A 27,716-nucleotide genomic window follows, 5' to 3' on the forward strand; every position below is an offset into this window, starting at 1 on the left:
TGATTTATAATTCATTAAACCTTTTTCCCGTTTATCCTCAAAAGGGTCGCGGGGGCACATATAGACAAACAACCATTCACACACATTCATACCTATGGCCAATTAACCTAGCATGTTTTTGGAATGGGGGGGGGGTATTTCTGCCTTGGTCTCTTCTCCGGACGGTGTTTTTCGGGACATCTTCGCTGTCTTCCTGTTGTTGTTTCGTCGCCAGTCTGAGTCTCTGAGTCCCGCATGTCTGTTTATAGGAGAATTGATGAAATAACAGATGAGTGACATCTACTGGTGAAACCCTGGAACAACCATTGCATGAATCAATCCATCAATCACTTAAATATCATCAGAATCATGTGTTTTATTACACATAAAATGACAATTTTGCAATATCAACACAATACATAAAATGTAATCCTAATTAAATATGAAATATCTCACCTTTTCGTTCTTTCCCCTCCGCTGCGTCAACTCGTTGGTTGGCCTCTGCCAAGGCTTCTTTTAGTTGGTCGATGGTGTTTTTTTGTTTTTTTAATTGTTCAGCCCTTCGTTGTTTCCCTTCGACCTGTCTGGCAGCGAAACCCAGAAAAGTCTCGGCCAGCACGCAGCTTTGCGAAAATAGGTCCTCGCGGGACACACACTGGTCCTGGGACAAGTACTGTCAAAAAGAAACATATTATTAACAGTCATTGATAGTAACCCATGGTAACATGCTACGCAATGTTTTATATGACAAAAGGAAGTGTACACAGAGATCCACATTTACAAAATCAAATGTTATTGTTATTATATTATTATATGACATTATTATTATTATTATATTATTGAAACGTAAACCTATAGAAACAATAAAATATATCTAGCTTCAGAATAATAATGATATTGAAAAGTAAAATCACAGAAATACTTACACACATCAGACGGCATTTGGTTCTCAGAGCTTGCACCTGAGGGTTTGTGGCTCTGGGCAATTTCGCCGGTGAAAAGGTTTGCCATTCTAGAAACAAAAAGAGATGCATAAGATGTGACGATGTCCACATTTACTTCAACATGAATTGCATTCATCGTCAAAATATGGGGAAAAATAGGAAAGCGCTTACCTTTCAGCTGCGTTCACGGTGATGGACAAAGGTAGGAAAAAAATGATCGAATGACCTCTTTTATATGTGACTCTACGACGATGTGATGGGCGTGGAATTCTTGGACACTGGACAGTTGTCATGTATTATTGGATGCTCCACATGTGGGCATGGCACAGCGGCAAACTGTTGTATTTGATTCTGGCGTTGTTTGAAGGTTCAAACGATGCATTCATGGCCCTTTGATCATCTGTTGGAATCGGAATGAAACACCTGTGCAGGCCGTCCGTTGCAGCAAAGACACCCGACAGTGTATAAATTGACATTTTGTCATACTTTCGAGACAGTTACATCGATATTACTGCTGCGAAGTAAGTACTATTATTTACGATTACTATTATACTATTAGTACTATTAGTACTATTATATACGATTATTTTCCTTTCTAATTAATTTATGTCTCAAATGAACACGGATGCAAGTAATGTTTGAGCAAATGTGGGTATATAACATGTGATGTATTTCTTTATAGAATGGCACATTTCTCGTCTCCTGCAAGGTTTGCCAGCATCGATGACCCCGAGGTGGACTCCATCAGGAGCCAGTGCCAGGTGTTGAGTGCAAGTATTTGTAATTGCAATCGTAGATGTTTGTATTGTATTGACTGTTTACATGGTAAAAATAAGAAACAATGTTAACAAGATCGTAGTATTATATAAGAGCCAAATACGATGTCACTTGAATGAAGTGAGCATGTACCATTTTTGCATATGTGTACAAATTGTAGTAATGTATGAATCCTACAAAAATGTTGTTACTAAAACCAATTGCAAACAGTGTACTGTTACACATTTAAGTATCATGCTCATTTGTTAATGTCTTCAGGTAAAGGTTGTAATAAGCTATTTAAAACACTGTCGTTAATGATAGCGTCTAGTATTGCAAATAATCTAATTTTTATTGTATTTGTGCAGTATTCATGCAGAGACCGCAGTGTGCCCAGGGTGGAATTAAATCAACAATGTGTGGAGGTGAGCCATGACATTATGGCCTATGTGACCAGGGAGATGGAGCAGAAGGAACGGGAGGAACTCGTGAGCAGGAGACAAAGGGCTGAAATTGCCAAATATAAATTTGGTCTCCAACTAGCTCTGCTAAGAGCTGAGGTGGCTGAGGCAACCTGTCTTTTTGTTGGAGATGGAGAGAAAGTTCATGCATAAATGTAATGTTTTTCATTTCTGATCTATTAATGTGGATTTGTGTGTATCACTAAAGTTGTGATGTTTTCAATATACAGAAAAAAGAGAAAGTGGCACCCAAACTGGCGAAAAGGAGACAAGTGCCTCCCCCTGAATGTAAAATGTGTATTTTTGTAATTTTTTTCACTGGTGTTTGTAAATTTGTTGAAGTTATTGTAAAGGACAGGTAAACCTCACCAACAAAAATTGATTCTCTGGAAAAAATTAAGTCTCAAACATTTCTATAGAATTTACATGACAGGGAAGTTTGTAAGTAGTGATGTCAGCAAAAAAACTCAGACCTAAAATCTTGCCAGGCGCATGAAAATAAGTGGATATTGTGGTGCGGTGTGCAAAGGATGTGAGAGATTGGAAACAGAAAATTAAGGAAGAAAAACCAAAAACTGTTCAAGTGGCTGTATGTAAGATTGTGGCTATTGTGGCTGTTGTTGGAGTGAAATAAAAAAAAATCTGTATTTCAACTAGCAGCAGGAATGAAGCGGTAGCATCTGTTGTCACAGTGATATCTATTCAGGCTTGTGTAGCTTAAGCGGGTAAGATGGACGAGTATTTTGCTTCTTACTCTCAGTCACAGTAACTAAAAGCAGAGGTCATGTCAGTCAGGTGCTGTGCTGGTTATTGTTTCACTTTCACCACCCTGACATTGTGTCTGTGCGCTGTGCACCTACAGAAGGCTTGTTGTCAGATCTTTATTTCAAATTAACATGTTAGTCTTAGTCGCTGACGACAGACATATTGTGCGATATTTTGTTTACTTGATGTGCATTTCGTACATACGTACAGCTCCTTTGAGAAAGACTGGAGGAAAGGATGAGTAATAAATAGGAGGGAGAGTCAGACAAGATAAATGTTAGCTGTATGATGTGAACAGAGAATGGAGAGAACTGTGAATGAGACAGGTGGAATGATGACTATTGCAGGTAACGTACAAATTTAATACCTGTGGCCAATTAACCTAGCATGTTTTTGGAATGTGGGAGGAAACCGGAGTACCCGGAGAAAACCCACGCATGCACGGGGAGAACATGCAAACTCCACACAGAAATGGCCGAGGGTGGAATTGAACTGGCATCTTTTAGCTGTGAGGTCTGCATGCTAATCACTCGCCTGCCAAAAATGCACATTGACATTAATTATATCTCCAAATATAATTACAGGAAAACATGCAGTAATTCATAATTAGAATTAATATTTTGTAAATGAAACCATGAATAAATAATTTTAATGAATACTGTTGCCCATCTCTGTGTGGAGTTTGCATGTTCTCCCCGTGCATGCATGGGTTTTCTCCGGGTACTCCGGTTTCCTCCCACATTCCAAAAACATGCTAGGTTAATTCTAATTAGACTCCAGCACCCCCCGCGACCTTCGTGAGGGTGAGTGGTAGAAAACAAATGCTGAATACTCTTGTATTACATTTGTAATGAGCTCCGAAAGTAGCTCGGCTGTTCCCACAAGAGCTTCCCATCGGAGCATATCGACATCACGTCATGTTACAAAAACAAAGTAAAACTAAGCAAAACACGGGATACACACAGAGAGAAAGAAAGAAAGAAGAAAGAAGCTTAACTTTTCCGGTTCGATGGTCCGTTACCTGTTAAAGTATGTTCGCCCAACGAACCATGTTAGCTGAGCAATTTGGTGGCTAGCAAACATAGCTAAAGTTAGCTTACGCACAACAGTATGGCGGTGACATTAAAAAAAACAACACCCAGCGTATTTGAAGGAAGACGGGGTCGCTATTAGTTTAAAAATTGCAAGTGCTCTTTCAGGTGACTCCCCACGTCCCGGTGCCGACACTTCCTGTGCTGACAGACCGCTCGCGCGCGCTCGTTGAATTAAGCTAACTGCGTTCATTCCGATCTTCAACAGATCTTTTCTTCTAGACCAGGGGTCAGCAACCCACGGCTCCAGGGCCGCATGTGGCTCTTCAGCTTCTTTGTTGTGGCTCCCTTTGCAATGCTCAAATATTTAATACCCGAATTTGTTAGGGGCCAGAGTAAACATGTTTGTCAACAAACGTAAAGAGTTTATATTTAATTTACACAGATATTTATGTACATTTATATTCTATATTAGCAAATTCCGATACTAGCAAGAGTACTCAATGAACTCCGCTTTTTCTCCTCTGAAGTACTTTGATACCCCTTTTTTGCTTTTGAAAGTTTATAAGATATTGTTTATGAATTGTTTTGCGGCTCCAGTGTATTTTCCTTTAGTGAGCGAGGAGGTAAAATGGCTCTTTTGATAGGAAAGGTTGCCGACCCCTGTTCTAGACTTTTTTTCTCAACCATTTTTTTTCTTTCATAAACTAAAACTCTGCCAACTAGAGCAGAGTAATTTCGTAACGATGGATGTGGCGGGCACACCGGATAGCGTAGGTTGTAGCCAACCTACTAGTCTGGTTAGCATTAGCCCTAAGCGGCCGGCTAACCGCGGTGAGCCAATTCAGACGCATAACAGTTACACTCCCTTAGAAAGCCCCACTATGTCACAGTCTACTGGCTCCCGCACATTAGTTATAGGTGACTCCATCACCCGTAACATTAAGCTTAAGAACCCAGCCACCGTAATGTGTATTCCTGGGGCCAGAGCACCCGATATTGAAGCTAGCCTTAGAGAGCTGACTCGCAACAGGTCCAAACACCGACATAAAGCAAACAACACTAGTTTCTCTGATATAGTGATACACGTCGGCTCCAATGACACTAGGATGAGGCAATCAGAGATTACAAAAAGGAACATAGCAAGGACTTGTAATCTCGCCAGAAAGATGTGTCGGCATCGAGTAGTTGTCTCTGGTCACTTGCCTGCGAGAGGCAATGATGAGAGGTTTAGTAGATTATTCTCGCTAAACCGGTGGCTGGCTGGCTTCTGTAACGAACAGGGATTTCAGTTTGTAGATAACTGGCCTTCCTTCTGGAGCAACCCCCGACTGTTTGGTAGAGATGGCCTTCACCCTAATGGGGAAGGTGCTCTTACCCTTTCCAGAAATATAGATTACTGTTTAAGTCCCACATGACATCCTGCACTAGAGCAAGTCGGGGGACAGGTGATTAGCGAGCCTGTTAGAACGGGTGTGGAGTCTTTAAGGTTATGGCTAACTGGCGCTATGCCGGACTTGAACAATACACATAGCCCTTTCTGTAGAATAAAGCAACATATTATGCATACAGATTCACAACCCATAAATGCTCCACAGTCTGTCTTGCCTTCTACTGAGGTAGGGCCTTGTGATAAACTTGAACCTCCCTCTTGTACTAGTGATGAGTCAACAAACAACTATCAGACCCCTATGGTATTGACTTCTTATCATGTGTACAACAAGTCAAAATATGGCATGGGTTCTAGACGGAGCAATCTTGTTAATATTACTACTATTAACTCTTTGGGAGTGAACTGCCTCAGTCAGCCAACCTTTACGAAAATTGGTCTTATGAATATTAGATCGCTCTCCTCAAAGGCTGTGCTCATTAATGATCTGATAAGAGATCATAATCTCAACATAATCGGTCTTTGCGAGACCTGGTTAAAACCAAACGATTTTATATCCCTTAATGAGGCATCTGCACCTAATTTTTTGAGTTCTCAGGTTTCACGTCCTAATAGGAAAGGTGGGGGTGTTGCCCTCATCCATGAATCTGCTCTTAACCTCAGTACTTGGTCAAAATCTGAAATTAAAACATTTGAGGTCCTCGTTTTGCGATCGACCGCATCATTGCCATTTTATCTAGCACTTCTCTATCGTCCTCCTGGTCCGTACTCGGGCTTCTTGGATGAAATTTCTGAATTTATTGCAGACCTGGTAACCCACGCAGACAATATTGTACTCATGGGTGGTTTCAATATCCATGTCAATTCTCCTGAAGAGTCCCTTAGTGTGGCTTTTCAGACAATAATCGATACTTTTGGTTTTGTTCAATTCATTAATGAGCCAACCCACATCAGTGGTAATACCCTGGATCTGGTTTTAATTCGAGGTATTAGGGCCTCCAACGTAACAGTCCTCCCTTACATAACCACTGTGTCTGACCATTATTTTATAACATTTGAAATCTTGACCCAATGCCACCGCTTGGACCGGAACCAGTGCTCTAGCAGTCGTAATATTAGTTCTTCGACTGCTACTGCACTTGCTGAGGTACTGCCCTCAGTGGTTTCCTCTTTCCCTTCCTATAAGGGCCCTATAGACAACCTTACAAATGATTTCAACAAGGTGTTATGTAAAGCTCTTGATACTGTTGCACCTTTGAGATTTAAGTGTCATGCCAAAAGACTTACTCCTTGGTTTACAGGTGAAACTCGAAGGCTGAAACAATTTTGTCGGAGATTGGAGCGCAGATGGCGTGCAACTAAACTTGAGGTCTTCCGACAGGCATGGGGAGATAGTCTGACTAAATATAAACAGGCTCTTGTTGCGGCAAAAAACAACAATTTTTCTAGACTAATTGACCTCCATAAAAATAACCCTAAATACTTATTTGACACAGTTGCATTGCTAACCCAGAAGAGGACCTCTCCTAGTAGTTCCCCTTTCTCAGCCGACGAGTTCTTGCGATTCTTCGCAAATAAAGTTGAGCTCATCAGGAAGGAAATAAAGGACACCCTACCGCCAGACAGTTTAAACATGTCGGCTGCCATGACCGCTGCTGGGACTACTTCCATCCTCGGTCCCACTAGTTTCTCCTACTTTGAGGAAATATCTCTGGACGAGCTTACAAAACTTGTCAGTGCAGCAAAACAGACAACATGTCTGCTTGACCCGCTTCCTGGGAAACTTGTTAAAGAATTGTTCCCAATTCTAGCCCCCTCAATCTTAAATATAATTAATCTATCACTCTCATCTGGCACTGTGCCTGCAGCTTTCAAGACTGCAGTGATTCGACCCCTGCTGAAAAAAACAACCCTCGACCCCGGGAGTATTTCCCACTATAGGCCGGTGTCTAACCTCCCATTTCTGTCCAAGATCCTGGAAAGAATTGTAGCACAACAGCTCAATGATCACATGGCTTTGGGTGATCTTTTTGAACCTTTTCAGGATGAACCACTCCACTGAATCAGCCCTTGCAAAAGTGACAAATGATCTTCTTCTATCTATGGACTGTGACACATCTACAATATTGTTATTACTTGATCTCAGTGCTGCTTTCGACACTGTCGATCACTCTATCCTACTGGAACGCCTTCAAACATATATTGGTGTTACTGGTCCGGTACTCTCTTGGTTTAGATCTTATCTTGAGGATGGGACGCATCGTGTCGTTTGTGATGATATGACTTCAGAGTTCTGTGGTGTCACTTGTGGAGCTCCACAAGGTTCAGTGCTCGGCCCTCTTTTGTTTAACATTTACATGTTGCCGCTTGGCGACATCATTCGCAAACATAAGATTAGCTTTCACTCTTATGCTGATGACACTCAGCTATATGTCCCACTAAAGTTAACTGACCCGCAGGACTGCTCTAATTTGGAGGCTTGTCTCATTGATATTAAACATTGGATGTCCTGTAACTTTTTACTCTTGAACCCTGATAAAACTGAGATGTTGATCATCGGCCCTGCTAAACAGAGCCGCCTGTTTAAGGACACCACTCTGAGTTTTGATAATAGCATAATTTCCCAAAGTGACTCTGTAAACAATCTTGGTGTGATATTGGACCCGACTCTATCCTTTCATAAACACATTAAGAATGTTACTAAAACAGCATTTTTCACCTTCGCAATATTGCAAAGATACGACCTATTCTATCCACTTCTGATGCAGAGACCCTAGTCCATGCATTTGTCACGTCTCGCCTTGACTACTGTAATGTACTGCTTTCTGGTCTTCCAATGGCGAGTCTCAAAAGCTTGCAGTTAGTACAAAATGCTGCAGCGCGACTTCTTACAAAGACACGTAAGTGTGACCATATTTCTCCAATACTAGCCAACCTGCACTGGCTCCCAGTTCATTTAAGATGTGACTTCAAGGTACTGCTTCTGGTTTACAAAATATTACATGGGTTGGCACCTTTTTATCTGGTTGACCTAATTGTACCTTATGCTCCGTCTAGAAACCTACGCTCACAACACGCCGGTCTTTTGACTATCCCGAGAGCCAGAAAGACGTATGCGGGCTCTAGAGCCTTTTCCATTCGGGCCCCAACGTTGTGGAATGCTCTACCTGTTAATATTAGAGCTGCTACCTCAGTAGAAATGTTCAAGTCCCGACTTAAGACTCATTTCAATACTTTAGCGTTTAGTTAAAAATATTCCCTGCCTTTTTTGACTGCCGCTCCTTCTCGGGGGGGGTCCAGGAGAGGCTGTTTGGAAGTTGCCTTGACAAAACTGGACATCTGACGTGGCCTACCTTGTGGAGGCGCTGCAGCAGAGGGATGGTGATCATCTCAAGACCCGCGGCTGCCCAACTGTCCTAATGGCATTACATCTTGGACCTGGACTATTATACTCTCTGTTTATATTTAACTGTCACATGTTAACCTCTCCACATCCATTGCAGCTTGGTCATCCTAGAAGGGGGATTCCCCCATCTGCGGTCCCTTCTCAAGGTTTCTTTATCCCTAATGGGTTTTGAGTTTTTCCTTGCCCTGATGGGGGTTCAGATCAGGGGATGTCATTTGTTGTCTATTGTCTATCATCTACTGTTGCCTGCTTGTTAAGCCCTTTGAGGCTCTTTTGTGATTAAGGGCTATATAAATAAACTTGACTTGACTTGACTCTACTTACCGATGTATTGTCGTCCATATAACTTGCCGTGCTCGTCTTGATACCTTCGCTGGTGTTGTGTTGTTGGAGACTGCACGATAGACCTCTCATAACTCCACCCCTTTGGCCACGAATGGGGCACGTCATGACGGTCTACGTCACCAAGCTTAAGCGCTGGACTTTTAAGCATTTTATTAATGTAAGTGATTAAATGATATTCAGATGTTTTATTAAGGTAGTATACTTTATTATTGTTATATTTAATAAGGCTATGTGTCTTTTTCTGAGTGTAGTATTTTGTACATCATTCTGATTGAAATCGGTCAGATCCATTCGACAACCATTTGTTTACGTTTTATTCTTATTTATTATTATAAGCAGTGCGTTGCGGTGTGTGGAATGCATTGGAACATTTTGCTCTTTATGGAAAAGTGGTTGGCTCTTAAAAGAGCCGTTGTGGTGAATCTACTGCAGATGTGCAGCGATTTCTCGGCGGAAGTTGAGGTAGAGCGTCTCATTTCCACTCTCGTTGAGATGGCAACCGTCGGCAAGCAAGTCGTGGACGGCGATGTTGGAATGCGGGATGCGCTTCATGCCGCGTTGTCGGAGGAAGCCGCTAAGGACTCGGTTAATCCTTTTCCTCGCATTGTCCAGTCCACGTCCTGTGGGTGCCGTCTGGTAACACCAGTTCCAACGGGGCAAGATATCCGAAAACATTACCACTGTGCCGGGTAGCAAGTGGATGATGTAGTCGAGATCCGCCATTATCTTAAGGAGAAGCTGGCGGCAATTTTGGCCGCCGTAGCCAAAACTATTGCCGCCAAGGTGTATGAGCAGCAACTGTGGAGGTGTCGCTCCCGTTTTCAACTTCTGGCATATAAAAGGCACCAGATGCTCCCACCTCCTGCCGCCTTGTCCATGCCAGGTGACTTGGCAAGGGAGCCCGAAATTGGGGTCCCGGCGATGTTGCCTGACGTGTCTTTCCAGCCGGGTCACAACGTTGTCCTCTGAGTCCCGTTCATCGTTATGGCGATAGTCGCACTTCAGCTTATTGATACAGTGAGCACGCAATGCCATTGGTTAGTTTTCCCTCCGTTCGTCCACGTAAACATGCTTTGGTTTAATGCGCCCAATTTCAAATTACATTCATTCCGCCAATAGCTGATCGATTGATAGGTGAGTGAGGCACGATTGGTCAATTTAAAAAATATTGACCCGCCCAACTTTCAAATTACATTCAATCAGACAATCGCTGATAGGTTGTTTGTTTGGTGACTTACACGATTGGTCAATTATCCAAAGGCGGAGCCTAACAGGTTGGTTTTGTGAGCTACGATTGGTCAGTTCTCCAATGGTGTGGTATCATGGTTCTATAAATACTGCTTTGCGTGCCCCCCCTTTATGCTCGACCGAACCGAAAGCTTTTCGAGAGAGAACGCTTTTTGCATTGCCTAAAACAAGACAAAGGACCCACATTCGACGGAATGCAGTTTGCCATTGTGTTGGACTTCATTCGCTGACGACAGAGTTTTTTTTTTTATAGACTTAGTAAACTGAAATATATTCATTTGTAAGGACAAAACATGCTTGATGATAAAAAGCCTGTAGCCCTTCTGCCGAGCGCGATCCGCAGGAATACACGTCCGGTTGGAGCTTAACTCCATTTTGTTTTTTCTTGGCCTTTTTCTCCATATGTATAATTTTATGTATTTGTATGTTGTCCTTGGTGTCGCCGCACGTTAACTGCATGTTTGGGATACACTAACGGTCGGAACTTAACTCCATATAGCTCAAGTTATATTCGGCGGTGCTGCACGTAGGCCGCTTGTTCAGGATACACGAACGGTCGGAGCTTAACGCCATATAGCGAAAATTGTATTTGTTGTTGCCGCACCTTAAACGAGCCGTAAGCCTAAAGGTAACGATTCTGTGACCTGTGCTAAATGGAGATAGCGTACCATAAAAGCATTATCGCGATTCACCAGCACCTGGGATTTGCTTGTGTGGAGAAGCCACCGCACCGTAGGTTTTCAACTTTTTTAGCTTTCTCTGTTTCCAATGATTTTAACCCCGTCACTCATCTAAACCACTACCGCGCAGCACCGGGAGATGATGTTGTGGAGGAGAAGACTGTTTTGACTGAAAACGTCACTTGGAGATGACTGGTGATGATTGCAAAAAGTTAAAAATGGCTGACATTTCAAGTACATGTGCATCTGATGTTGAGGTCATCAGTGTTGTTACCACACAGCATGCCTTTTGTCCAATGCTTCAAAAGGACTCCCAAGATGTGTGCCAACTTTTGAATATAGATTGTGAAATTAACACTGTGCCTGTCAATTTGTGCCATATCCCAAGCGGTGAGTGGCACACAGAAAAATCACAGGAAAATTAGACTCCATGTGGTTAAACATATGGAAAAGCACTGTAAAGATTATGAGAAACTTCCTAGGAGTACAGTTGTGTGACAGAGTATATTAGTGTTTCCAAAATGAAATATGTTAATCATTGGGCAACAGAGGTGAAGATACAGGCTACAGCGGATAGTTTAGGAAAAAATATCTTTACTTTTTACTTTTTTTACTTTTTACTTTGGTCGTTGGTTGAGATATAGTTCAAAGTCAGAATCCAGTCGTGGGATTTATTTGGACAACTCGAATGGTAATCACTACGAGTGTGTGACATGTGTCAATGAGGGTCAGTTAGGAAGTTGCTTTGGCATTTGTCAGAATGGTACATGCGATGATAGTGAAGTAGCAGTTGGTTCGAATGATGTTGTTGAAACAGGCAAAGAAAAACATCAGTCCATGGTTCCACGTGTAAGCCCGTCCAAACATCTAAAAAGGAAAAGGGCCCTGGACAAAAAATGTAAAGATTGTCGCTGACATGAACATAAGGGAGACAAAGAAACTAATGACTATGAAGAATTACAGAGAACAAGCAGTCTTTAGGCAGAGAAAGATGAGTGTTGAAAAATATAGAAATGATGTAATTCATAAAAAGTTAGTTAAAACATCTAGCATCTATAAGTATAGAAATGACAGCTTGCATCGGGACAGGGTCAATAAAAATATAGAGCTGAAGGACAACACAGAAAAAGAGTAAAACGACAAAATAGATTCAAGGCACCGGGCCAGTGTCAAACTAGCCAGTATGAAGAAATGTCACAGTAATTTAGAACACAAAATGCGTGTAATGGCAGATGTCAAGGCACGAAGACATGCTGCAAAGTTGCGAGATAAACAATTTGATGTTGTTGTTGAGCAGTTTTTGGATAAAGTGAAGAATGGGCCCCAATTTGTCTGCTGTGTGTGCCATAGGTTGATGTTTAAACACCAGGTCCTGCAGTGTCAGAGAGCATTACAGCAATCGTGCAAGTGCTTCTCTTGTGAACACGTACATTAATGAGGAGTATTTGCACCAATGTAGTGCAGAGTGCACGCTTCCTTGTTTGTTGGTGGAGTCTGGTAGAGGGCAGCTGTGGGTTTGCTACACTTGCCATTATAAGGTTAGCAAAGGGGAAATGCCACCTGAACGTGTGGCGAATAATTTGAGGGTGGACCCGATTCCTCCTGAGCTGGATTGCCTGAACAGTTTAGAGCAGCATTTAATTGCATTAAATATCCCCTCCATGAAAATGCTGGCATTGCCTAAAGGGGGCCAAAATGGTGTCCATGGGCCTGTGACTTGTGTTCCGGCCAATGTTGTTGAAACGACAAATTTGTTGCCACGGTCCAATATGGAAGGCTCTATGCTCCGTGTCAAGCTCAAAAGGAAGCTGACTTACAAAGGACACTACGAGTACCATTTTGTAGACAGCATGCACATTCGAGAAGCCTTGAGGTACCTAAAAGAGTTTAATGTGCATTATGGAGATATTGAGTACAACGAGGAGTGGGTCAATGACTTTTGTAGGGAACCTGATGCCTCTCAGGTGGAGGACAGTGTTCCTGCTGTAGATGTCACACCGCCTCTAGATGCAGAAGATGAGCTTCTCCATGATAGACAGCAACACTGCATGTTTCAGGACACTTGTTTAATGCCAGTTGACATTGGTCAGGAAGCGCAAAAATGGCCAAGGATTTGTTGACCAACGACGAGTCTTTAAGACATTGTTGGAATGTGACCAGGGCTATCGTTTTCTGAAGCCCATCAGAGGCACTCCAGCCTTTTGGCAGAGTACACAGCGTGATATTTTGGCTTGTGTGCGTCAACTTGGTGTCCCCACGTGGTTTTGCTCTTTTTCATCTGCTGATTTACGATGGAAGAATTTGATACACTGCATTTTGAGGCAAGAGGGTAGAATGCAAACGGCTGCAGAGTTGGAGTGGGCTGATAGGTGCGATTTGTTGCGACGGAATCCTGTGACTGCTGCACGGATGTTTGATTTCCCGTGGCATGTCTTTCTCAGAGAGGTGATAATGTCTTGGAGCCAACCGATTGGCAAAGTTGTAAACTATTTTTACCAGGTGGAATTTCAGCAGCGTGGTTCCCCGCATGTACATTGTTTGTTCTGGGTAGAGAATGCCCCACGTATTGATGTTAACTCGGATGAAGAAGTCACAAGTTTATTGATAGATATGTTACTTGTGAATTGCAGCCACAGGATGAAGGATTGACAGAGACAGTGTCTTCAGTACAGCAGCATTCTAAGCGACATTCTAAAACATGCAAAAAGAAAAACACCGTGTGTTGTTTTGGTTTTCCAAAGCCTGTGTCTGAACGAACGTTTATTAGCCATCAGTTTGAGGGACAGGGACAAAAAACATGTACTTGTCAGGTTAGCCAATCAACCGGTGTTAAAACATGTCCGAAAGCATCCCAAAATGCTGCATGAAAGCAGAAGAGGCGTCTGCAATCGTGACATCCATTAAAAAAGTGCTCGCTGAAGAGAACCACGCGTATCAAAGTGTGGAACATTTGTTCAATAGTCTCGGTATAACACAAAGTACTTTCGAGTCCGCACACCGCCGCTTGGGTCGTCGTATGGAAGTGATAATGAAGCGTCAAATCAATGAGATTGAATGAGCAAACCTCTGCTTAAATGCTGGAATGCTAATATGGACATCCAGTATGTGGTTGATGTGTATGCGTGCGTGGTTTATATAATCTCATATATTTCCAAAGCTCAGAGGGAGATTGGATTGCTGCTGAGTAATGCCCAGAAAGAAGCATCCAAACAGGATCCAATCCAAACGTCAGTGCCAAAGAGGCCTTAAAAAGTCTTGGCAGTGTGTACCTGCACAATAGAGACGTGTGTGCACAAGAGGCCGTTTACCGGGTGACAAATATGCATCTTAAGGAATGCTCACGTAAAGTAGTTTTTGTTCCAACAGGGGACAATGTGGTCAAAATGAGTTTGCCTTTGAGTGTTTTGCGACAAAAAGCTTCATCAGCCGAATTAACAACAGAAGACATGTGGATGACCAGCATTGTCGACCGTTATAAAAACAGACCAAACGACGACACGTTCAATGACATGTGCTTGGCACAATTTCCTTCCGAATACCGCATCATCAGCAAAAACGAAAGGTCGGCATCCAAAATAGAACTTAAAAACAACTACGGACATGTGACAAAACGTACACGGACCAAACCTGCCGTAGTACGCTCTGCGCGCTTTTCACAAACCAAAAACCCAGAGTTGTATTATCGTAGCCTTTTGCAGTTGTATCTGCCATACCGGGTGGATTTGCAGTTAAGACCTGCCAATTGCCCAACATTTGAAGACTTTTATGACAATGGTGCGGTCCGATTAAATGATGGGTCGATGCATTCTGTTCCATAGTGGAAACAAATAAACAACATTTTGACAATGACGGGGATGAACTGGACAGCATCCAAAGATCTATTGATCACAGCGGTGTTGCTGAGGATGTGTGGTGTCTGCTGTGTCCAGAACAAGAGTTGGAAAGGCGACAGTGCGAAGAAGAATGTCGGAAAAAACAGCAGTTGGTCGAAGAAGAGGCAGAAGTAATACCTGACTTGGCAAATGAAAACAAAACCGTTCTAAACTTACAAAAGCAAAAGTCAATGAGTCGAAATGATGGCTTGGCATTGATACGCTCCCTAAATAATACTCAAATGGACATTTTTTACAAAATTAGACAGTGGTGCCTTGATAAAATAGGTGGGAAAAAACCCGAGCCATTACATTTATTCATCACAGGTGGTGCCGGGACAGGAAAAAGCCACCTAATTAAAGCCATCCAATATGAGGCTACCAGGTTGTTGTCAACACTGTGTCGGCAACCGGACAATATTTCTGTCTGTCTAGCAGCACCAACAGGGATTGCTGCTTACAATTTGAATGCAGCAACCATACACAGCACCTTGAGCATTGGCAAGGATACCCGTTTGCCTTACACACCACTGGGTGAGGAAACGGTGAATTCCTTGCGTGCCAAGTTCACGGACCTCCAAATTTTGATAATCGATGAAATATCAATAGTTGATCACAACCACCACGTACATTCATGGTAGGTTGCGACAAATTAAACAAACTGGGGACTATGCTGCTTTTGGCAACGTCAGCATCATTGCAGTAGGTGATTTCTACCAGTTGCTGCAAGTCAAGGGAAAGCCTCTCTATGTTGAAGATGCAACTTTTAACTTGTGGACCAGTCTCTTTCGTGTGGTCGAACTCACAACGATTGTGCGTCAAAAAGATAATGTATTTGCAGCGTTGCTAAATAGACTCCGGAAACATCCAAAAGTCGCGGCATTGTTGGAAACGGATGTCACACTTCTAAAACAGCGGGAAACAGGTGAAGTCAGCACCGCATTACACATTTTCCCAACCAATCAGCAAGTCAATGAATACAACTTAAACCATCTTTTCAAAATATGCCCACAGTACACAACAGTGAAAGCTCAGGATTACAGCCAGAACAAAAAATCCGGTAAATTAGAAAAAAAAGTTGGGCACCACATCAAAGTTTACAACACGTGTTTAGAGGAAACTCTGCACATCGCTAAAGATGCACGTGTAATGCTTTGCAAAAACATTGATATTGAAGACGGCTTAGTTAACGGGGTTTGTGGCACCGTCTCTGACATAGTTTTCCAAAAGGATGACACATTTCCCAGTCGGATTTATGTAAAATTTGATGATGACAAAGTAGGCAGACAAAGGCGCACACAAACTGTTAATGAATCGATCACACGAAAAGACAAAGGAAGAGAAAGTTACTAAAAGTGGTGGCATGCGTCACCAGTTCCCTCTGAAGCTCGCTTGGGCTTGCACAGTACATTACCGTGAGCAATGCAGTTGTGTGTCTGGACAGGGTGTTTTCCGCAGGGCAGGCATATGTTTGCATTGAGTCGGGTCACAGGTTTAACTGGTTTGATTATTCAGGACTTTGATGCAGCAAAAATATACTGTAACGATGCCATTAAGGATGCTGTAGGAAGGATGCCACCATTTTTGACAGAAAGTGAACCACCACAAAATGTACAACCACCGCATTTCACAATTTATTTGATAAATGTCCAAAATTTGACAAAACATGCGTCAGATTTGGCAGCATGTACACAGCACCTGCAGCCTAACTGCATCGCTGTGACAGAAACATGGCTGCCAACGGCATGTACACCCAGCCGTGTAACCATTCCTGGGTATCATTTTCATAGCCAACCACGATGTTTGTCTTACTCCAGCAGTAATCCTGCTTTGGTAGAATTACAAGGGCAACAGCATGGCGGAGTTGGCATGTACATTGCAGACCACCTGCACTGTAGTGTTGTCTCCGCCCCAAACTTCAACTTGGAAGTTTTACTGGTGAACTGCTCCTCACCCAGTGTGTTAATAGCAGTTGTGTATCGACCACCCTCCTATCCAATGGCGTTGTTTCAAGGTCACCTTGGCACGCTGCTGGATTGGTTGCACCAGAAGTACGCCAGCATTGTTGTACTGGGAGATTTTAATGAAAATTTGTTAAAATCTTCCACTATCAGCACATTCATGGCTAGGAAAGGGTTCTGCCAGTCAGTCAAACATCCTACCACAGAAAAGGGTACACTAATTGACCATGTATATGTCAAAACATCACACTTTGATGTAGAATCAGTGACCATGAAGGGATTTTGTGCTCTTTTAAACACCAAATTTAAAAGGCACACACACACGCTCACACATATTCCACTTCAGCATTCTTCTGGCAGTCTTCTCGTCTGTAAAATAAGTTCAGGTGGTCTCACATGTTTATTACATTTGTTCGTACTTTCCCTTTTGCAAACACGCTCATTCCTCTTAGTTCATATTGACGAGCACAAATCTGAAACATCCCCTGGACAACATTTGGGAGCATGTTTTTATTTACCTTAAGCATCATTTGCACAGTTTTGAATTCAATTAAATCGTAAAATTTTACAATTTGTGAATGTAAAAAAAAGTTTACTTGTTTGTGCTTGGTAAGCAGCTTGATTGCTTATCATTATTATCCATATTACTCTCTTTTGCATCATGTAAATTGGTTTTGCAATGGTTATGTAAGTGTGTCCTCAGATTTCAATGCCATAAACAATATATATAACTCAAAAGAGTTATATTAATTGTAGAGAATGTTTATTGAGGATGTACTTTACTGTATGTAGTATTGCAATTATTTTTGATATTTTGTTTTTTATATGGTTTTTATGTGATTTCCAGCTTAGTTTGTCATCTAAAATAATTCCTAAAAATTTGCTTTCCTTTACTCGTTCAATTTCATTATTCTCTATTTTATTTTGTTTTATTTTTTTATGGTTTCCAAATATAATATATTTGGTTTTATGTAGGTTTAGTGATCATTTCTTTAATGCGAGACATCTTTTTATGGTTCTAAGCTCCCTCTGCACTGTAACCAGGAGATGTTTTAGATCCTTACCAGTACATAATACATTTGTGTTATCGGCAAAAAAAAATGTAACAGCTTAGATTTATTACAGATGTTGTTTATATATATATATATATATATATATATAAGTAATTTAGGACCCAGCACAGAGCCTTGTGGTACCCCACATGTCACATTCAGTAGATCAGATTTATTATCATTTAGTTGCACATATTGTTGTCTATGATTTAAATAATCGTGTAACCACCTTTGTGCTATACCTCTGATCCCATATCTTTCCAGCTTCTTTATTAATAAGTTGTGGTCAATCGTATCAAATGCTTTATGTAAGTCCATAAAAATACCTATTGCATATTCCTTATTATCTATTGCTGTCGCTATTTTTTCTGTGAGTTCCATGACTGCTAATGTAGTAGTGTTAGAATAAAATGTAAATGCAAGTATTATTTTGTTAGTTATCACCCTTATATCCATTTGCTTAGACAATAGAAAGTGTTTGAATGTGCTGAAGAAGGAATGTTCCCGTGACCCTGATCAGAGACCCCCCAGGTCCTGGAGGTGCCTGGATGCGCCAACAGCGACCCAGCAGATGTTCATGTTAATCCTGCAAGAATGTGTCAAGATAAGAACTAATAAAACAATAAAAGTAGTTGCTCTCACATACACACACACACATAGACAATCAAATACAGCTCGTGCAACTGCTCCCCACCCCCCTTTAGAGTTGCACGACCATGTAGTTGCGACAAGAAAGAGAATAAAAAGAGAGGAGTGTGAACTGCATATTCAGAGTGGAGCGGCATGTCACTGGGTATGTGGTTTCACTCTCCTCGCTGCGAGAAACTTTGAATATTGTTGTCTGTCTCTTCTGTATTTCTGTATTTAAGTGTTTTTACAAGTGTCCCAGGAGTTTGAACCTGACATTTACTTGGTCATTCGAGCCGGATCCCAAGATACCTAAGGAGTCCAGTTGTGGAGCGGACAAGACTGAAAGACTGTGGCCACGGCAGACAAAACCCTTCGATGGGCTGTCTTCTCAGTTCAACAACTGGAAGCTGAAGGTTGACGGGATACCGACGGTAGAGAAGACAACAAACAGGAAGACACTTTTGATCAGAGTGTGAGTGAAAGGGCGCCGTCCCTTTGTGTTAAAGCAGGGGTGGGCAAACTGAGACCTGGGGGCCGCATGCGGCCCACTAATCCAATATCTGAGTGCTGCCCACGAGTCAATAAGGTTTGTCACCCGGTGCAGAGTGTGAGTGAAAGGGCATTGTCCTTTTGTGTTAAAGCAGGGGTGAGCAAACTGAGACCTGGGGTTCGCATGCAGCCCGCTAAGGGTTTTTGACCCCTAGAGCTGAGTGCGGCCCGCGAGTCAATAAGGTTTGTCACCCGGTGCTAAAAGCCTTGTGTATTGTGTATGTATTCCAAGATGGCGCCGCGGACGGCTGCCTCGGTGTGTTGGTGCGCCTTGCTTTGCTTTGTTTTATGTTATAAAACTGTTTTTTGCACCGGTACCGGGAGCTCTTTCACCAGAGAAGAGCTCATGAACATCAGGGGAGCAACACCAGAGGATTTATTTCCATTAATTTCTGCTTCCAACAGCGGAAATTTTGGACATATTGGTCAAAGGTGCGCTCACTTTTGCACACGCAGTGAAACGCCAGAGGAGAGGAAAACAAGCTGGCGCACTCGTGCGCCTTCGTCAGCAGGGATTACGCATGTCGCTACCCGGGATATTTCTCTCTAACGTGCGTTCACTTCCCAACAAACTAGAGGAACTACAACTGCTGTTGGGAAAAAACAGGGACTTCTCTTCATCTGCGGTTTTGATCTTTATTGAGACGTGGCTCTGTGGATTAATACCGGACTCTGCGCTGCAGCCGGCTGGCTTCCAATTTCATCGCGCGGACAGAGACATGGAACTTTCCGGCAAAACTAAAAGTGGAGGAATCTGTTTCTACATCAACAGTGGTTGGTGCAACGATGTGACAGTGATCCAGCAGCACTGTTCTCCTGACCTGGAATCTTTCACCATTAACTGCAAGCCTTTTTATTCACCCCGTGAGTTCGCTTCATTCATTCTGGTTGGTGTCTAAAAGCCTAAAGCCCCCCACTCCATCAACGTTCGACGCCTTGCCAACGATCTGAACAAGTTCAAGTTCTACTGCCGCTTTGAAAGACAAAAGGACAAAAGGCCCTCCCCTCCCCCTCCTCACCCACCTCAGTGACGACTCTTTCCATCCACGAGAGAGACGTAAACAAACTCTTCAGGAGACAGAACCCCCGGAAAGCAGCTGGACCGGACTCTGTGTCTCCGTCTGCCTTGAAGCACTGCGCTGATCAGCTGTCTCCAGTGTTCACAGAGATTTTCAACACCTCACTGGAGACATGCTACGTGCCTGCCTGCTTGAAGACCTCAACCATCAGACCCGTCACCCTCACCTCTGTGGTCATGAAGTCCTTTGAGCGCCTTGTGCTCTCACACCTCAAAGTCATCACTGACCCTCTGCCTACAGAGCCAATAGGTCTGTAGACGATGCAGTCAACTTGGCCCTCCACTTCATCCTCCAGCACCTAGACTCTGCAGGAACCTACGCTAGGATCCTGTTTGTGGACTTCAGCTCTGCCTTCAACACCATCCTCCCAACTCTGCTCCAGGAGAAGCTCTCCCAGCTGAGCGTGCCTGACTCCACCTGCAGGTGGATTACAGACTTCCTGTCTGACAGGAAACAGTGTGTGAAGCTGGGGAAACACTTCTCTGATACAAGAACCATCAGCACTGGATCCCCCCAGGGCTGCGTTCTTTCTCCTCTGCTCTTCTCCCTGTACACAAACAGTTGCACCTCCAGTCACCAGTCTGTCAAGCTCCTGAAGTTTGCGGATGACACCACGCTCATCGGACTCATCTCTGACGGCGACGAGTCCGCCTACAGGTGGGAGGTTGACCATCTGGCGACTTGGTGCAACCTAAACAACCTGGAGCTCAACGCCCTAAAAACAGTGGAGATGGTTGTGGACAACAGGAAGAACTCAGCCTCTCCTGTCCCCATCACCCTTTGTGACTCTACCATTGACACTGACATTGTGGAGTCCTCCCGATTCCTGAGTACCATCATCTCCCAGGACCTCAAGTGGGAGCCGAACACCAGCTCCCTCATTAAGAAGGCACAGCAGAGGATGTACTTCCTATGGCAGCTGAAGAAATTCAGCCTGCCAAAGACAGTGATGGTGCACTTCTACACCTCCATCATTGAGTCCATCCTCACCTCCTCCATCACCATCTGGTACGCTGCTGCCACTGCTAAGGACAAAGGCAGGCTGCAGCGTGTCATTCGGTCTGCAGAGAAGGTGGTTGGCTGCAATCTCCCGTCCCTCCAGGATCTGTATGCCTCCAGGACCCTGAGGCATGCAGAAAGGATTGTGGCCGATCCCTCTCACCCCGGACATAGACTCTTCGAGACGCTCCCCTCTGGCAGGAGGCTGCGGTCCATCAGGACCAAAACCCCACGCCAAAAGAACAGTTTCTTCCCGTCTGCTGTCAGCCTCATCAACAAGGCCCGGAACCCCACCTGACACTCTTCACACCCCACCTCTGCCTCATCCTGCCACTTTGACACTTTCATTATATGCGTTACATTAACGCCCAGTTTGGACTTTTAGGAAAAAACAGTCAGACTGCACTTCCGGAATAAGAAACAAAAAACAGAATGTGTACATATATTTATACTGTTATTCTGTATATTTTGTTTTTTTCATTCTTTTTCAATAGATGTGTCTGCACCTACTTCACCAAAACAAATTCCTCGTATGTGTTTGATCATACCTGGCAATAAACCCTTTTCTGATTCTGACTCTGATTCTATACTAGTTGCTGGCAAGCAAAGAGACTCGACAGTCTTCTGTAGGAAGATGAGCTGGCAGTCTTTTGTGATAAGGCGGACTTGGCAGTCTTGTGCAATAGGACAGCTCGGCACTCGAGTAGTCTTTTTGAAAAGACAGTTGTCCTTTGTAAAAGACGGAGTTGGCGGTCTTTCCCAATAAGACAGAGTTGGCAGTTTTTTTGTACAAAGAGGAGTTGGCAGTCATGTTAGGATAGAAAAGGAGAGCCTCCGCGGTGAAAGGCCTTTTCACAGTTTGAATGTGAAAACGTTTTCAAAGTACGAATGAGTGTGTGAATGGGAGATTTTGTCACTAGACAGGTCTTCATATTAAAGGGTGAGAAAAAGAGTAAGTCTTTGAGGAAGCAGAGGCAAGAATTCTCCTCTCCGCCCTCACCGGGGTAGAAGCTTGAGAATTACCCCAAAGAAAAGTTCATTACTCTCTCACTGACAAACAACCCTGTTGTTAGTTTTCCCTAGGAAGCTCATCACAACAGGGACCAAATTATTCCCAAGATGGGAAATAAAAGTGGAAAACCACAAGCCAAAAAGGAAGACCTAAAGTGCAAGGATTGGTGTTACGTGTTTCAGTGCCAACCAACCAAAGTAAACCATCTAGAAATATGGATTAACAAGTATGGTTTTGACGGACAATTATCGATCCCTAAATTAATAAAATTGCAACAGGATATAGCAAAAAGGAACAAGAATCAAACCAATAAAAAGCAAAAGGAAGGGTATGATGACCTATCATATTGGAAGGAGTTGGCAGAAAGAAGGCAAAAAGGCGAGGCGAAGATGAAGGAAGGAAGGAAAGCGAGAGATAGAGCAGAAAGTGCAGGTTGTAAAAAGGAAGAGTTATATAAGATAGTAAGGGAAGTTTTACTTCATGAGTATCAGAAAGATGAAGGAAAAGTAAGTGAGGAGAAAGACTCACACATTTTTTACACAAAAGGAAGGTAACAAAAGTAGAGTTATGCCGATTCAGAGGTAGAGGAACAGGAAGACAGAATATACAAAACTACCCCAACAATACTGGATGTTTGAATTGCGGTGAAGAAGGTCACTTCTCCCGTGATTGTGACAAAGGCCAGTTCAAAAGAGACCAAAAGCCATATTCAGCATGACTAGGCTTGTCTTAACAAATACAACCAGAACAAAATGATGAACCAGTAGTAGAATTAAATTTACAAGAGATATTTGCCTTTGAACATCCCTGATCGGAAGTCACATTAGAAGTGAATGGTAATCCAATCAGATTTCTTTGTGACTCGGGAGCCTGTAGAACAACTTGCAGATATGAATTTCTACATTCCAGATCTGCAGGCAATACATGGCTCAGGACAGCAGGAGGAAAATTTGACAATAGTGGTCAACTCCCTACCAATAACGTTGTGGTCTCTGGGTCCATCAGACGTAGGACTAATTAAAAGTGCCCAACCTGTACAAATTAAAGCTAAAAATGATTACAGACCATGTGTTTGGCAGTACCCAATAAAACCAGATGCATATGAAGGAATAGAACCAGTGATAGAAGATTTGTTAAAAGCTAAAGCCTTAGTAGAATGTAACAACTCACCATGTAACACCCCTATTTTTCCAGTGAGAAAAAATGCCACTCTCTGTGAGATGGAGAATGATAATACAACCTGTCAACAACCTGCGTTTTAGATCCAATTCCCACGTCACACTTAAAATCACTTTATGGATTCTGTGAGGAGCAGTTTTTAAACATCATGACTTGCTCTCTTAAGACGGGTGTCTTCACCACCGCCGTTTCTGAAGAAGAGCAATCTAGACCCCAAAGTTTTTAATAATTACCGACCTGTATGCAACTTACCGTTTTTAAGTAAAATTTTAGAAAAACTGTTTTTTTTTACCAACTTAATGACTTTTTAAACAGAAATAGCATTTTAGAGAAACATCAGTCTTGCTTTAGGAGGAACCACAGCACCGAGACAGCACTTTAAACGACATCAGGTGGAATTTAGATAACAAAAAGCTTACAGTCTTGGTTCTACTGGATCTAAGCTCTGCTTTTGATACAGTGGACCATCACATTTTATTAAATAGACTCAGATACCTGGGCGGCCTCTCCGGTACTGTTCTTAACTGGTTTTGTTATCTCACAGGCCGATGCTTTTATGTAAGTATGGATGCATGTTCCTCAGGAACCCATGAAATTGAATGTGGGGTTCCCCAAGGCTCAATTTTAGGTCCACTATTTTTTAATCTTTACATGCTTCCCCTTGGAGACGTCATCAGGAAGCATGGCATCAGCTTCCATAATTATGCTGATGATACACAGCTATACAATTCCGCGTCTCCTGATGACTCAGGGCCACTTGATGCCCTTTTTAACTGCATTGTAGACATCAAGTCATGATGACAGAGAATTTCCTACAGCTCAACCAGGACAAAACTGAGGTTTTAGTTATAGGTCCTGAAGGCCAGAGAGAGAAACTTTTACCAAAACTACAGGATCTGTCACGCCCTACCTGAACAGTGATTCGGTAGCTTGGGTGGTATTGTCATGTTCCTTTGGTTGTATTGCTTACTAATTCTGTTGTCCCTTTTAGATTTCTCCACTCCCACCTTGGGAGGAGCCACAGGACGCGCCACAGCTGTTTTGCATTCCATTTCCCCCATTTATACCCACCTGTGGCGACTGGATGGCAATCGGCTATTGTTCTGGTCTACACATATGCCCTCACGTCCGGACCTCCCTGTTTCATCAGCAATCCCAGGTGCCCTCCAGTCGACGTGGACTACTCCTGCTGCACGCCCTGTGGCTCCGCAGGTCCCTGTTGGTACTTTAATTTCCTGGCTTATACCCGCGCCATCTTTTCTTTCCTTTGTTATGCTGTTGTCCTTGGTTACCCCCCTTGTTGTCACGAAAGATTATTAAAAGACTTTAACCGCGTTTACCACAATGTCCTTTGCATCCTGGAATCCGAACCGGGTTCCTACTGCAACCTCGTCACAGGATCTTAAACCAGCCGAATCTGTAAAAAATTTGGGCGTGATTTTTGACTCTGAGCTAAACTTTATCCCACATATAACAAAAGTAGGTTTTTATCACCTTAAGAACATAGCCATAGCCCGTTTCTCTCTCAGGCCAGTACGGAGGTGCTAATGCATGCTTTAGATTACCGTAATGCCCTGCTCTCTGGTCTTCCCAAAAAAAAGTATTTTAAATCTCCAATTATTACAGAACTCGCACGCGTGCTAACGAGGACCAGAGGGCGGGAGCATATTACACCGGTTTTAAAGTCGCTGCATTACCTCCCCGTCCGCTTCAGGATCATTTTTTAAGATTCTCTTACTGGTTTTTAAATGTCTTAACGGCCTTGCACCTTCTTATTTATCTGATCTGCTTTTACCATATCAACCCCCGCGGACAATTTAACAATTTTAACTATACCAAAACCCAGAACAAAAACCCACGGTGAGGCAGCATTTAGCCACTATGGCCCCCACCCATGGAACAGCCTGCCGGAGAGCCTCAGGACTGCAGATACAGTTGATATTTAAAAAAAAAAAAAGATTAAAGACACACTTTTTTAATCAGGCTTTTAACTAATATTTTTAAACTTTTCCTATGTTTTTATCTTTTTAGTCCTATTTTATGCTCTTAGTCTTTAGCTGGGGGACACTGGGGGCTGTGTCGGGTCTGCTGAGGGGGTGCCATCCTTGTGTCCCTTCGACCCGGCCAGCTGGGGGTTCCTCCCTTTGATGTGGGGGTCTGCCCGTCTGTCTGAGTCGAGGGGCCCGGGTGCTGGTCCCCCGATGGCACGGCCTGCGGCTTCTCCCAGTGTGGACGGCCCCAAAGGTGGCGTTTCCTTGATCCTCAGTGCCATGCCATGTCTCCTTACTGTGTGTGATTGTGTGTGTGTGTGTGTGTGTGTGTAATTGTTTTTAATTCTGTAAATGACTTTGTGTTGCATGTCTTTGCAGGAAAAGTGCTCTACAAATAAAGTTGATTTGATTTGAACAGTACACCACCACAAGGAAAACAGCATGGTGGCGACAAAAGCCAGGGCCCAAAACCCCCTGGGCTCCATAACCAACAACGCACAACCCATTCAACTGCAAAACACCCCCATCAAGGCCACCAACCGACCGGGGAAAGGTAAAGAAAACAGAATGGCAAAGCAGAGCGGCAGCAAACCTCGCCCGCCGTGACTGCATGAAGCAGATCAATGGGGGTGGGCGACCCCATTGTCAAGACTGCAAGGAGCAGATCAATGGGGGCAGTGGACCCCATTATCCTCTACCCAAAATTTAGACCACGGGTGCAGAGAATGCGGACTGTGAACAAAAAAAGCCCCTATCAACAACACCCCGGCCCTCACTCGCCAGTGCAATATCGCCGGGAAATATGGGCCACAGGTGTTTGTCCAGAAAGGGGCTTGTTGGTCTAGTGGTATGATTCTCGCTTCGGGTGCGAGAGGTCCCGAGTTCAATTCCCGGACAAGCCCTCCCTGTCCTTTGACCTGATTACTGCTTTTTTTTCTACACAATTCCCAAAACAACAGCATCAGTGAAGTTCTATCAACTCTAATGTAATCTGACAGGATGTACTTCAGGACCCGACGATGTCTGTACGCTTGCAGGGTCCATGGTGTAATGGTTAGCACTCTGGACTTTGAATCTAGTGATCCAAGTTCAAGTCTTGGTGGAACCAACTTGCCATACAGCAATCAAATGTTTGGACTGTGTTTTTCTTTACCAGTTAGTGTATTACTTATTTACTTGCTGATTTGAGTTCAAATACAAATCAGTGGTAACCGTGGATCAGGATGAGTTCCCCAAATGACGTGAATCTTTGTGACAGCTGATGTCAAGGATCAGCTGGCAACATGTGCATGTGAGGAAGACACTTGGTTTGTGAGCGGGGCTACACAAGTCTTTTCAGTTCCAGTTAAAAGCCAGGCACCTCACTAGTTCCATAAAGTACCAATATGGGCAGATTATCCAAACATTTCATAAGAATCTTTCACTTGGTGATACAAGCACCAAAATTGGCACAGATGACATTTCAGATACATATTTTAAGAAAAGTACGATATCCAACATAAAATGTAATATGGCTGCCAATTTTCAACATGGCCGCCAGAGCAAATTTGAAAAACATGTACTTGTTGAAGTAGAACTCAAATAAACACAATATTTTTTTATGGACAGAATGCCAAATGAATGTATTATAATTTATTAAATCCAATAATGAATTCAAAATTCCAATATGGACACCATTTTTCAATATGGAGCCTGACATTACTATAAATTGGTGTTTATATCAGAAAAGTTGTATGCTTTTAAGCTACCTGGTCACAAAGTTTACTTGTCCTCTGCTATGTATTTGTTACATTACTGTAACTTTCAAATATTAATGTTGTTGGTTTGTATTACCTCATGAGAGTGATGTCATAGCACAACCAGGGCAGACTGATGACATCACTGCTGCGAAACTCAGCATGGGGTTCAATGGGCTTGTAGTGTACTAAATGTAGTTGTTATAATTACTAACTGTTGTAGTATTAAATAGGCAACTTAGTATACATAAGTGTCCCAAATGCTATCTAATAAGCCCCTTATACATCTCAACTAGTATAGAAGTGTAGTCAGTTGTAGTGTAGTTGTTAGATAGTCGCGCCTGAATAGACAGGGTGTGCCAGCGCGGGAAAGCCGAGCCAAGGGTAACGGGGCTTTAGTTACCCGGAAGGTGTACAGATCGCATGGGATCTAAACAGCGTTGGATGAACGATCGGGCTAGGAGTAGGGGACCAAAAGGGAGAAGGTCTTGTCAAACAAACCCATCAACTTTGAAAGCCTACAGCCTTGCAATCATGAAGAAGCTGACTCCAGGATTTTCACACATGCCCTCCATGCAGCCAAGCAGCAGACAAAGTCTGTGTTGATGTGACACAGACATTCTTGTCATAGCAGTTTGGGTCTTTGAGTCT

General features: G+C 43.1%; 1 long non-coding RNA gene, 2 other non-coding genes and 1 pseudogene across 3 annotated transcripts; all 4 read left to right on the plus strand.

The window, feature by feature from the left end:
- The first annotated feature begins 1,548 nt into the window (after positions 1-1,548).
- LOC144895265 (uncharacterized) lies at positions 1,549-2,273 on the plus strand. The gene is made up of 2 exons (XR_013625769.1): positions 1,549-1,693; positions 2,048-2,273. It is a non-coding gene; the product is annotated as an uncharacterized LOC144895265 (long non-coding RNA).
- Positions 2,274-11,921: 9,648 nt separating this feature from the next.
- LOC144895240 (uncharacterized) lies at positions 11,922-17,147 on the plus strand (annotated as a pseudogene).
- A 9,012-nt stretch (positions 17,148-26,159) lies between these two features.
- trnap-cgg (transfer RNA proline (anticodon CGG)) lies at positions 26,160-26,231 on the plus strand. The gene has a single exon. It is a non-coding gene; the product is annotated as a tRNA-Pro (tRNA).
- Positions 26,232-26,365: 134 nt separating this feature from the next.
- Positions 26,366-26,437, plus strand: trnaq-uug (transfer RNA glutamine (anticodon UUG)). Its single transcript has one exon. It is a non-coding gene; the product is annotated as a tRNA-Gln (tRNA).
- The last annotated feature ends 1,279 nt before the right edge of the window (positions 26,438-27,716 follow it).

Source organism: Doryrhamphus excisus, unplaced genomic scaffold, assembly GCF_037039965.1.
Source record: "Doryrhamphus excisus strain RoL-2023G ecotype Guam unplaced genomic scaffold, RoL_Dexc_Guam_v1.1 HiC_scaffold_24, whole genome shotgun sequence".
In the NCBI taxonomy this organism is placed as follows: domain Eukaryota; kingdom Metazoa; phylum Chordata; class Actinopteri; order Syngnathiformes; family Syngnathidae; genus Doryrhamphus; species Doryrhamphus excisus.